Source organism: Pteropus medius, unplaced genomic scaffold, assembly GCF_902729225.1.
Source record: "Pteropus medius unplaced genomic scaffold, Ma_sr-lr_union100, whole genome shotgun sequence".
Lineage (NCBI taxonomy): Eukaryota > Metazoa > Chordata > Mammalia > Chiroptera > Pteropodidae > Pteropus > Pteropus medius.
In genome coordinates, this window is record NW_024342470.1 from 5,038,163 (window position 1) to 5,050,221 (window position 12,059).

Genomic DNA, 12,059 nt, shown 5'->3' on the forward strand with positions numbered 1-12,059 from the left:
GGCCACGGTGAGCTTGAGACCTGAAAGGAAAGGCAGAGGGCAGGGGCGAGGAAATTCAGAGAAAGCGCGCAGATTGGTCCTTTCCTCGGGGCGTGCGCTTCTGTGTGCCAAGCGATTGGTGGCGGGAAAGTAGCAGGTAAACCGGCCCCCTCCGCCTCTCCATTGGCCAGCGGCCTCTCTAGCAGCCACACAACTGGCCAGCAGGACACCGAGCCGCGCGCTGATTGGTCAGAGGGGACCACCGAGTCCGGCTCCATTTGGGCGCTCGGATTGGTTGGCGGAAAGAGGCAGGTATCCGGGCTCCGCGGCTCCTCCATTGGTGGGCGGGGAAGGGGGGTTGGGCACAGCGATTGGTGGGCGGGGGGCCGGGCCTGGGCCGGCGGGGAGCGGATTGGTCGGAAAGTAGGTTAGTGGTGCGACATTTAGGGAAGGCAGAAAGTAGGTCAGGGACGGAGGTGCCTGTTTACCCGCGCCGGACTCACCGCCGCCGCCGCCGCGGGATCGGAGTGGGGGCGCGGGCGCGGGCGCTCTCGGAGAGCCACGGTGAGTGTCGGGATGGCGGTGGACAGCGGCGCGGCCCGGAGCACCCCGTCGGGGGCCGTTAGCAACCTAGCAGGCGCTGCGACCCCGCCGCCGCCCGGGGCGCAGCCCGGCCACCGGGGAACCCTGCCCGACGTGCCCGCTGCCGGCCTTAAAGGGCCCGTGCCCGCTCCCTACCCCCACCCGGGCCGTGGGGAGGCTGCGCCCCTTAAAGGCGCCGCGCCCGTCCGCCCCCATCCTCCCTCGCGGGGGCTGGTGCTGCGGGCTAGGGCGCGCAAAGGTGCCGCAGGCGACCCTAAAGGGACCGGGAAAGTGTCCGCGGGAGTACCCACCTCCCCTCCGCGGGCATCGCTACCTGACGGGGATAGGGAGCAGCTAGCAGCCTCTTAAAGGGACAGCTCCGCTCTTTGGGAGCAATGACCGGCTGAGGGCAAGTCCTAGGATGTATCCCCAGGACCTGCGGGGACCCTCGAGAGGACTATCCTTGACCGCTGCCCTGCAAGGGCGTTGGGCGAGCGATTCCGCTTCTGCCCTTCCTCCTCTCCTTCACTTCCCTTTCGGGAGCCTGCAGGGCTGGGTGGGGGCGGGGAGGGCGTCTCCGTCGGGCTTGGGGAGTCCGAGCTTGCCCTCCCCTTTGGCCCTATCGCGGGGGCTGGCGCAGCAACCCGGGAATCCCCGGCTCGAGATGGGGCCGATCCCAGCCTGCGAACTTTCGGCCGGCCTGCGCCGTCTGGGTCCTGGGCAGCCCCGGGAGCGGCCCCAGTGAGTATGCGAGCAGGTGCCCCACGGCGCGGGGATGTAGCCCGGCGTCCAGGTGTGGGCCCGCCGCAGGCCGGGGAGCCCTGGAGCCCCGCTGAGGGCGCAGCAAGGCTAGCTTGAGCACCAGGTTTGACAGATGTCAGAGAAGAAAAAAGGTTCCCGCTCGCGATTGCCGTGCGTTGACAGCCAAAAGAGCTTTCGTTTGTTCGGAGGAGTGGAAGAATAGAAATGAATGCCGACCTTGTGAGGCGCCGAGTCAGCCGCCCTGAGGGGTCTTGAGAGCCGGCCGCGCGGCACACGCAGGTGCCGGAAGGCAGGCGCAGGGGAAGAAAGAGTTACACCGGACATTGGCATCGGTTGTCAAGTTTGTGCTGGCCGGCGGGGGACCAGGCAAACACCCCTCATACCGCATTCCTTGTCCCCTTTTCCTTCCCCCGCCTCAGCGCCTTCCCGGTTATGTAGCGTTGTTTTGGCATTTTGGCGTTTGCGGTCTCTTCTCCCTCTTACATAGTTGCTCGTCAGCAAAGAAATATTAGCCAAATTTTACCACCCAGCTTCCAGAAATAAGATTCGGTATTTATAAAGAAACATTTCTTGACCGTACCTATGTTTCCAGGATCTACTTTTTTAAAAGATAAATGTCATTTCCCACAACACTTTTCTCGCTATTTGTCCTTCTAACATCTGCTGCTGTTCTCTCCCGTTTAATCTATTTTCATATGATAACTATTATTTTAATTCTTCTGGTCCCATTGATATCAGGATCTGTCAATTTGGTTTGGTGGAGTTTTTAATTAATGTACTGGTTGAATCATGAGCTTAAAATAATCATTGCTGCTCCTGAGCAGTTTTGAATAATCTCATGCTCTCTGTGCTTGCAAGAGAAAAAAAACATCACTGCTGTTAAATTTGATTTCCATATCAATGAAACTCCAAAAATATTTTTTAAAACACATAATTGAATCTTTCAGTCCACGCTCTGTTACTGAGTTCACTTTATTGATAAGTCTTTAAAACAGTTTGTTGAACATATTTAAAAGGCTTTAAAATTTCTTAGGCATGATTTAAAATTGTATCACCTAAAGCCAGATCTGTAGAGACCTTTTGGTTTTGAATGTAGATGTAGCCAGTGAATAATGATAATAATAATAATAAGTTAAAACTATAGTTAAATTTATACCTTTTTCCAATCCCTAAATTTAAAACAAGGGGGAGAGAAAGGAGCAGGTGTGATGGAAGAGCACTAGCTTGAAAGTTAAAACATCCTGATTCCAGCCCAGAATTAGGCTTTTGGGGCTTTACCTCTTGAGGCAAGTTGCTAAACCTTTCTGGGTTCTATTAGCCTCAGATGGAAAGTAAGGCAGTTGAACAAGGTGATCTCAAAGGTTCCTTCTGCTATAAAGTTCTGTGCATCTCTAAATATTTAATACATTTGAATTCAGGTTGGTATTTACATGTTGGAACCTCCAGAACATCTGAGCTGAAGTCCCATTTTCAGAAGAAACTTAAACAGATCAACAGATGGTGTTTTAAAGAATCCATTTCAAATGATTTATAAAATGATGACTTCTCAGGAGTTTGCTATTTGCAAAAGAGGTTTGCCTACCACAGGGAGGAAAAGGAAGTGACCATACTTGCAGATTTTTCCCTCTACACCAACAATCTCTACCCTATTTATATACCAGATGATGGACAAGCACTGTAGAAAGACTTGGCTATGTTAACAAAACTGCATAAGAATATGTAAACTAAATATTTAATATCTTCCTTTGGTATAAGGGTTGCCTTTCTTCTGTGAGCTTCTATTTATGATTCTGTCATCAACTCTCACTATGGTGGGAGAAAGACAATATTAAAGAAGCAGCTTCTGTCCCTTGCAATGTTACAATTATAGGTATTGATTTTAGTTAGCCTGATGGTAGACACTTGCGAGGAAGTAAAAAACTCCTTTGTGGACCTTGAGGTTTAGTTAGGAGCCCAGAAACACAGGCATGTCACCTTTCTCCCATAGATCTTTCCTCATTGCCACTTTATCACAATACCTGGACTTACCCCCAAACACCACCCTGGCTTTTCTCCTCTCCTTCTCTTGGAACAAGACCTACTCTGACTTAAGCTCCCTCAGTATCTCTTGCTTCCTGCTCAAAATGTCCTGTCTTTTACCCTGTGCCTCCTCCTCTCCTCTCAATTCAGAAAAAGCAAGTGGATATCTCTTCTGTTCCCTCTTCTTGGACCCTCACTTTGGGTGGGAGCCTGGATTCTGGTAGAAGGACCTAGGACTTGGGTTTGGGCTGTATGGCTTTTGACACTCCCCCCGGCCCCACCCCCACCTCCCTCCCCGCCCTGACTGCAGGCTCCTTCTCTATGGTGTAGTGACAGTGCCTGCCTCATGGAGTCTGTATGAGAATCAAGGGAGATGATGCATGTAAAATGCTTGGCACACAGGAAGCCCTCCCTTCGTGCCTGCTGTCACTCCCTCCCACCGCTGCCAGGGTCCTGTCACTAGAATATCCTTTGTACCGTTTGTCTTCATCCTCCTTACCAGTCCCAGAAAAACCTTTGTCTTGAGAGGAAGGATGAGAGGGAAAGACACAGACCTGTGATGGGCCTGCCCACAGCAGGCAGCTTTCATATGTCTACACTTGGTGCCCCTGAGTCTGTATGTCTCTCTTTCTTGCCTGGCCGGCAGCCTCTCACAGGACTGTGAATGTTCACCTCTTCCACGCTGTCATCTCTTCCATTCTTAGCCCCCACCCTAATTTATATTTCTTCTCAAAGATTTCCTTCCAAAAACTTTAAGTCTTGAATTCTAGGGGCCCCGCTCTTGGTCCAAAATGGTCGTTTTGGGCCCCTTTGCAGCTTTTACCCTGCCTGTCTTTCCCTCCTTCTTGAAATCCCTTCCTTCCTCAGCCTTTGGATTGTGATGCTTTTTTGATTCTCTTCCTGCATACCGTAAAGGTAGGTGTCTGTCCTGACCTCCACTCTTCATATTATTCCCTCACCCGGAGTCCCATTTTTAGTCCTGATCTGTCTCTCCTGCTTCAGCTGCAAGCACTTCCACTATACACATTAACAGCAGCCTATAGCCAGCATTTGTGCCTTGGTGTTACAGGTTGCAAACTACTTGCAAGCACTGTCTCATTTCATCCTCCTAACACCCTGGTACTTGTACCCCCTCACTCCCAAGCTGTCCTGAGAGGCAGTTTGGTTGGGTGGTTAAGAGCATAGACTTTGGAGCCAGAGTTCATATCCTAACTGCTCCTTACTGGCTTTATGACTTGTGGTCAAATTGCTTTGCTCTTTGGTGTCCTCATCTACAAGAGATCACTGTAGTCTCTATCTCAAAGAGTTGTGGTGTGGATTAAATGAGTTAAAACTTTAAAAATACTTGAAGCTATTCATGGCACATAGTAAGCACTCAGTGAATGTTAGATGTCTGTATTGCTGCTCCTTCTTGCCAGTCCATATCCAGCCCACCTGTCTACCAGGCCTTCCTGTGTGCATAGGACTGTCCAGTCAAACTGAAGGGCCATTCCATGCCCCAGCCTCCTCAAATTGAAATCGTACTCTGCTTTAAGACCCAGCTCAAATGCTTGGTCCTCAAGGAGATATTTCTTCATTTTGATTTTCTTCCTCCCCTTGCCTGGAAGCAGTGTGCCCCAGCCATGGATCTAGCTCTAATTCTCTTAGGTACTGCTGTATTCTATATCATATTGGGCTGTCTCTGGGAATGTCTCACCAGCTTGCTCAGGCCAAGCACTTTGTGGGGAGTTCATTTTGGTTTCCCAAAATGACAGGCATAGGGAGCCTTCAGGATATGCTTGTCCAATTCCAATTAACAGTCTGGAGAGAAGAGATGGGAAGGCATAGGCACTCAAGGACTAAGCAGGTGGAGGGAAGGGAGATACACCTGCAGAGAGGTGGGGGCATGAGATGAGGGATGCGACAAGGGCATAAGTGGACATGGTCATGAGTAATAGGTCTACATGGAAGGAGAGCTTGAGTTGGGGACATAACATTTAAGAGATGGAATTGGATAAGCTTTAGTCATCTTTGTTTCAGGGGAATGTTGAGTGCTGGCATATGATTGCAAATGATTTTTACATTAGTACATGCTGTTCTTTTAAATAGTATAAATTCTTGTTTATCCACCCTGGTTAAAGAAGGGGATGGATGCCCTGCTAATTTAATATTCTGGTTAATACTCTACCGGTTGGATTTTGTATATATACTGAGTAAAACATTTACATGTATTTATGCCTTCGACGACTAGTTTGAAATGTGTGACCCGGACAAATTGGTTAGCTTCTTTGAGTCTGATTTACCTCATGTGCAAAATAGGAATAACAATGATGGTAGTAGCAGCTAACATTTATTGAACATTCTCTGTGTCAGTCATCATATGTTTATTCACTTGTTTAACCCTCATAACAATCCCATGAGGTAGGTGTGATGATTATCCTCATTTATCCACAAGTCAGGTGGTTTTATAAACTGCTCAAGGTTACTCATCTGGTAGGGGGTGGGACAGGATTTGTGCACAGGGACTCCAGATTCTGCTTTCTAATCACTGTAGCAGATGCCTCCTGAGAGGAACTATTGGATTAGATCCTGTATGTGAAGCACCCAGCACCATGCCAGGAGCCTACTAGGCCCTCAGTGAATGGTGACCAGTCTTATTTTTGACAGATGTGTTATGCACATCCTTTTAAGCAAGACTAAAATCTTTGGCAGTGGGACACAAGGGCTTGTGAGCATTATTCTTACATCCTATTGTGCATTTCTATCTCTCTTGCTTACTTCTGCCTTTCTGTGGCATTGCTCTTACACAGGCAGGCCTTGCATGTGGCTCAGCCAACCTCTCCCCAAGCAGCTTCTTGTGTGAGATGAACCTCTGAACAGAACTCATTACTCCCTGCCCCCATCATAGCCATCTGCAGAGCTCCTCACTGCGAGGAGACCTTTTCAAAGTCTCTCACCTTCTTCCTCCTCTCTCCCAGCTCCTTACCCTAAAGACAGACATCCACAGCCCGGGTGTATGTGTGTGTGTGTGTGTCTGTGTGTATTTAATGCCAGTTGTTCCCCCAAATAAAATTATATAGTGAGGGAAATATTGTTTTATGTCAAGAACCTGTTACATAAAAATGTGTTATATAATGTTCAAATATATACTGCACAGGGAAGTTAGATGCCACTTTTTTCCCCCCAAAGAATAAAAAGATAATAAACATAGGCTGCACTGAATATAATTAATCTTGGATTTGGAAGACGTGCAAAGACAAGCTCTGCCCTCGGAGCTATCGTTCTGAACTTCTGTTATCCTCCTTGAGTGCTCCAACTGTAGGATGTACGGGAAGTTGACCTGAATCTGCCATGGAATGCTATTGTGAGATACTCTGGAAATTGTCTTTTTTTAAAGAGGAAAAAACACCTTGACATCTCGCTTACTTACATGTCTCTCGTGTATAAGCAGAGGGAAGAAGTTCTTTTTGCTCCTCCTAGTTGGACTACCCAGGTCATCTTCTAACCAGTGTTCTGCTCTACACTCTACTTCCTTCACTTCTTCCCACACGATATGGCCAACTTTGCCTTCCAAGAACAACCCTGTGCCCATCAGCATGTGATTGACGCCCAGTGTCCAGTCCTCCAGGCTCTCCAGAGTCTCACCTTGTTCCTTCTTACCAGCCCTGCTCCTCATCCCCAACCACCATTTCTATCAAAGCCCAGTGCCCGAGGTTTCCTTCTGCTTGTCTCTGCCCTGCCATGCCAGGGGTATCCCGTGCCATACTCTCTCCTGGTATATGTTTTTGCTCAAGTCACTCCCTTGACCTAAGAGGCTCTCTTCTTTGCCCCAGCCTGCCTTGAGTCTCATTTCTTCGGAAGCCTCCTTGATGACATTTGCCCTTTTTGCGTGCCCACACACGCTCTCTCTCTTTTTACTTTTCACTGCCAGCCATTCATTCAGAAGCATTAGTAGTTCACATTTAGCAAATTATAATATCGTATCTAATCAGGATGGTCAGTTCTCTCATTTTTAAATTGTTTCATGAATAATTATCTTGTCCTCACTTCCCACTCTCCAACTCTACTCATTTACTCATTCAGTGAAGTTTATTGGATGCCTATCATGTGCATAGCACCGAAGGCACAGCAGTGAACAAAACAAAATCCTAGTAAGAGGAGGCAGTCAATAAACAGTTAAACATGTTAACTCCTGGTAGTGATAGATGCTAGGAAAGCAATCAAATAGAATTAAAGAAATAGTAGTAATGAATGATGGGAACGAGGTTGCTTTAGCTGGATTCTCCACGGAGGCCTCTCTGAAGAGGTAACATTTGAGTTCAGCTGCAGGAAGATCTGGGGAAAGTATTCCAGGAAGAGGGAACAACAAGTGCAAAGGCCCTGAGGTTGGAGGTAGCATGATTGTTTTCGAGGAAAGTAAAGGCCAGTGTAACCGGATTATGAGTTCCTTGTTTACAGATGTCTTATCCTTCTCGTAACCCTTAGCCCAGTGCTAGAAAGGCCCTGTAAATACTTGCATACAGAATTGGAACATTTGCCCTTGGTTATATATTGTATAAATACCAGTTTGCTATATTCTGCTCAGAAGGCTTTTAATAAAACATTATATTGTATATACACAAATTAAGAGTTTGTAGGGCTTTCTTATAAATATACTCTTAGTGTGTATCACCAACTATTACTGTTTTATTTATATTTAGTGTAGCGTTTCAGAGCTCCGATTCTGTTTTACATGCACAGTCACCTCAAAAACAGGTTTTGTTCCAAAAGTTCATTTGTAAGGCAGTTGATAGGAATTTAGGATAATTTTTTTAATAGAAAAAAATGAACTAAATGGTGGTTTAGTTCCTAGGCAAGCCCACAAAAGCCATTTAGTGCTGACTATAGCTGAAACCATACTGTTTAGTACTGAAGCATTACCAGAATTAATTAAGCCTCCTGAAGCTGAACCCCCTCATCTGTATAGCATTATAGGTCATTTACTTTTTGCATTAATTTACCTTTGTCACGTCTCCTACTATTTTTCCAGTCTGTCAAAAAGTTTTATAAAAGGGATTTTTACCTTTGTGCCTTTATGGTTTTATTTCATGTGTTATAAATGAGACAGTGGTGTGGGGAGTGGGAAAAACCCTGGACTGGGAGCTGGGAGATGCTCAGGCTCTAGTCTTGGCTGAGCCTCTGTCTTGCTGCATAACTTTAAGTTGCCCCCATTCAACTTTGATTTTGCAGGTCCTTCTTGGCTATAAAATCTTGTTTCTTACTGTGACAGGAAAACACACGTTTCATTTTTGAGCCTGCCTTCAGATGGCTACTTCCAATTTCTTTTTGATGAAGTAGATGGCATACAAATAATGAGGAGCTCAGAAAGTTTCCATGTATGGTGCTTAACAGTTACGCATTCAATATGAACCTTGATTTTGATCTGCTATCTTTCTTGATGAGTTGAAAGAAATTTTGTCCTAGAACTTTTGGTCCAGATAAGATTCCTGTGTTCTTGGCCAACTTATCTTCCATATAATTATGTAAATCATTTTTTTTTTTTCTTTTTAACTCTTAGGGATAAAAATGGGGACTATGGTTTGTTGCTTATGAAATATACTTATAAATGCCCTTAGGGAATGGAATGAGTTTGCAAGAGAGAGCAGAGCTGAAAGAGTGTGGGATCAAAACAATTTTAAATGTTAAATGCAAAGCTATTTTCAGTAAGCTGCTGGAATAGGAAAAAAAAAAAAATTTTAAGGCTTTAGACTATAGAAGAGATTTCTGCTCCAAAGGAGAAAAGAACCTCCGGTTTTTCAGCGGTGAAAACTACTGATCCTTTAACTAACTACCGTCTCTCCCTTTCTCCTTTCCCACCTCTGAGTTTTGTTTTTGGCATCATGTGCCAAATTTGCTATTTGAGAAGTTTGATATTTAAATGACGTTAGTGGCAGAGCTTAAGCAAGACTTAGGGTGTTAGGGACTTAGAGTTCAAATGATTTAGCGTACAGAATGTTATGTTGTGAACATCCCCAGTACATTCTAGAGTGAGGGAAGCCTCATTGGGAGTAACAGCACTTTAAGCACTGCCTCTGTTTGGTCAGTATATTCTATCTATCTATCTATGTATCTATGTATCTATGTATCTATCTATCTATCTATCTATCTATCTATCTATCTATCTATTTATCTTGCTTGAAGGCATAGCAAAGAGTTCGTGCAAAAAGTTTGAAGCCAGAAGGTGACATTATACCTAGCTTTCCTCCTTAGATGCCGGAATATGAGCAGGAATTCTGTCTGTTTTGTTTTCTGCTGTATCCTCAGCAACTAAGACAGTGTCTGTGCAAAGTAGTCCCTCAATAAATAGTTGCTGAATGAATGAATTCATCTTGGGAACACCTCAACTCTCTTTCCTTCTGTAATAGTACAGGCTCATGAACTTGGTCTTGCAAGGGACTTTGGAGTTTAGGTCACCATTTCCTTTTGGCATCTGTGTTTTTCTTATTCTTCAGGTTGGCCATATGTCAGTATATTTTAACTGATGATCGGGAATTAACCAGCAGTGGTTGTCCCTGCCCTGCTGATGTTCATCTTTATGTTATCTTTAATTGGCTTCAAAGTACAGCAAATCAATAGCTGAACGACATCAACTTAAAGAAAAACTTGTTATGTATTTGTTTGGGCATAGTACTACTACACATTTATTTACTCGGTCAGTATATATCTGAAGGATCGTATATCAGTCACCATGCTAGACCCAGAGAAAGAGCAGAAATAGTTGTTGTGGCCAAAGAGCCTGCAGTTTCATCTACTGGTGGAAGATAATCCAAGGCCATGTATGATGCCAATAAAGTGGTCTAAATTATAAGTGCTGCAGAAATTTAGAGGCCGGAGAGAGCTTTGCAGGTTGTCATGGTAGGGAGGAGGTTTCGTGGAAATGATCAGGTTTAATCCAGGCCTTTAAGGATGGGTAGGATTTAAATTCACAGACCAGGATAGCACAGGCGTTTCCAGGGAGTGGATGGGTGGCAACGTAGCACAACTGAAAGCACAGAGGTAGGAATGATCAGTTCGTATTCATGGACATAGACTTGCCTAGAATGGAGGGTTCTTAAATAATGGTAGGAAGTTAAGTTTGGAAGATCATTCAAGGCCTAAACCTGAAGCATGTCATTTCAGATGATAATAATTCTAATATAGTTCTTATGATGTTCTTAGCATTTCACATGTATTATTGCATTTAATTCCTACAGAACCCCATGAAGTGGGTCTTATTATTAGCCTCATTTTAGAGATGAGGAATCTGAGGCACAGAGTGATCCAATAACCTGCCTAAGTCACATAGCTGATAAGCAGTAGATTCAGGCTTAAAAAACAGGCCCGGAGGTTCTTGATCAGTGGACCCTGCTGTCTCCTAGTATCCTCCAGATACAGGATTTGGGTTTGGTTGGGGCTTTTTGAGTCATGCACTGAAAATAGACAAGGCTCTATTTAACCCACTCCATTTTGTAGATGAAGAAACAGTGAGGTTAAGTTGCAAGTCAACGTTTACTTAGTGAGGTAGAGCCTGGCAGGCAGTGGAGAACCACTAAATTTGTTTTATTATGATTACTATGATAGTGACGTGAAATAATTCTCCCTGCAGCCTTAGTCCAGTATAAGTGTTCCAGCACTAACTGCAGCAGGGACCTGATAGGAGGCTGCTAGCTGAATCCAGACAGAGGGTGAGAGGAAGCCAGAACTGGGAAGTAATTGTCAATTATGTTAATCGGCATGGCTGTTTTCAGTCACCCTTTAGATTTCTAGAGTGCGGGGAACATCTGCCTGTGTGAACGGCTTTCAGGTATGTGAATCTGCACTGTACTGTGACCATGGAACCTTAGTTAATGAATTCTCCAGAAGCAGAGCACCATTAATGAAAGTCAAATGTTTAAAAACAAATACTCACATTTTCTGCAATGAGCGCCGGATTGGGGGCTAGATAACCTATATTCTAAGGTGCTTCCATTACTTAAGCAACAGATAGCCTTAGCAATCACTTAATGTCTCCAACTGGCTTATTCCTTGTCTGTGGGACAGGTATAACGATTCTTGCCCAGCCCCTTACTGTGTGGTTCTGAAGCAGGAGTGAGATAAGGAAAGGTTTTGAAAGCTATAAATTTGCTCCCTGGTTGTAGGGAGCAGCTCCTAGGTTTTAACAGTGAAGGTGTGCTGGCCTTACAGGGATAGCCTGGAGGGTGCAGAAGGAAGTTCCCTGCCTCCGGGGCATGTTTAGGGATGTGGCGCTGTCCATCAAGTGGGTGCTGATAGACCTCGCTTTGCTGGGTAGGGCCATATTTTAAAGGTGATGGTATATTTCAGCCTTAGAGATGGGGAACCACAGCCTGGGCCTGGATGGAAAAGTTTGACATAGATATCTAAGTTAATCTATTCTCTGCATAGACCTGTTAGGGTTATAATGGGCAGCTGTGAACCAGAAAAACAAGTGTCAGAGTATAGCCAGCTGACCAGTTGAGCATTCTTGGATGCTTCACCTATCCTGGGGCATTAGGCAGAAATCCAGAAGAACCTTGATCAGCCTTTGGAATTAGTGGGCGAGCCAGTATGCTGGCCAGCTACTACCCGGTTACAAAGCCTGTAGCAAACTCTTGACATTGAAGGATGGAAAATTTGCCAAATCTTAATTTTTGTTAGTATTGCATGATGTATCTATCATCGTCGTCATTGTCATTATTATTATTATTAATTATTAATAGCAC

The 12,059-nt window shown here is 45.3% G+C and overlaps 1 protein-coding gene across 5 annotated transcripts in view; it reads left to right on the forward strand.

The window, feature by feature from the left end:
• Positions 1 to 391: 391 nt before the first annotated feature.
• The window catches only part of BMAL1 (basic helix-loop-helix ARNT like 1), a 100,388-nt gene continuing 88,720 nt past the window's right edge, over positions 392 to 12,059 (forward strand). For 3 of the 5 annotated variants that reach the window (XM_039863643.1, XM_039863647.1, XM_039863644.1), the window contains exon 1: positions 394 to 543. The gene's annotated coding sequence lies outside the window, so the exon portion shown is untranslated. Of the gene's footprint in view, positions 544 to 12,059 lie in introns of all 5 variants that reach the window. The other 2 variants (XM_039863645.1, XM_039863646.1) reach the window with 2 other exon arrangements.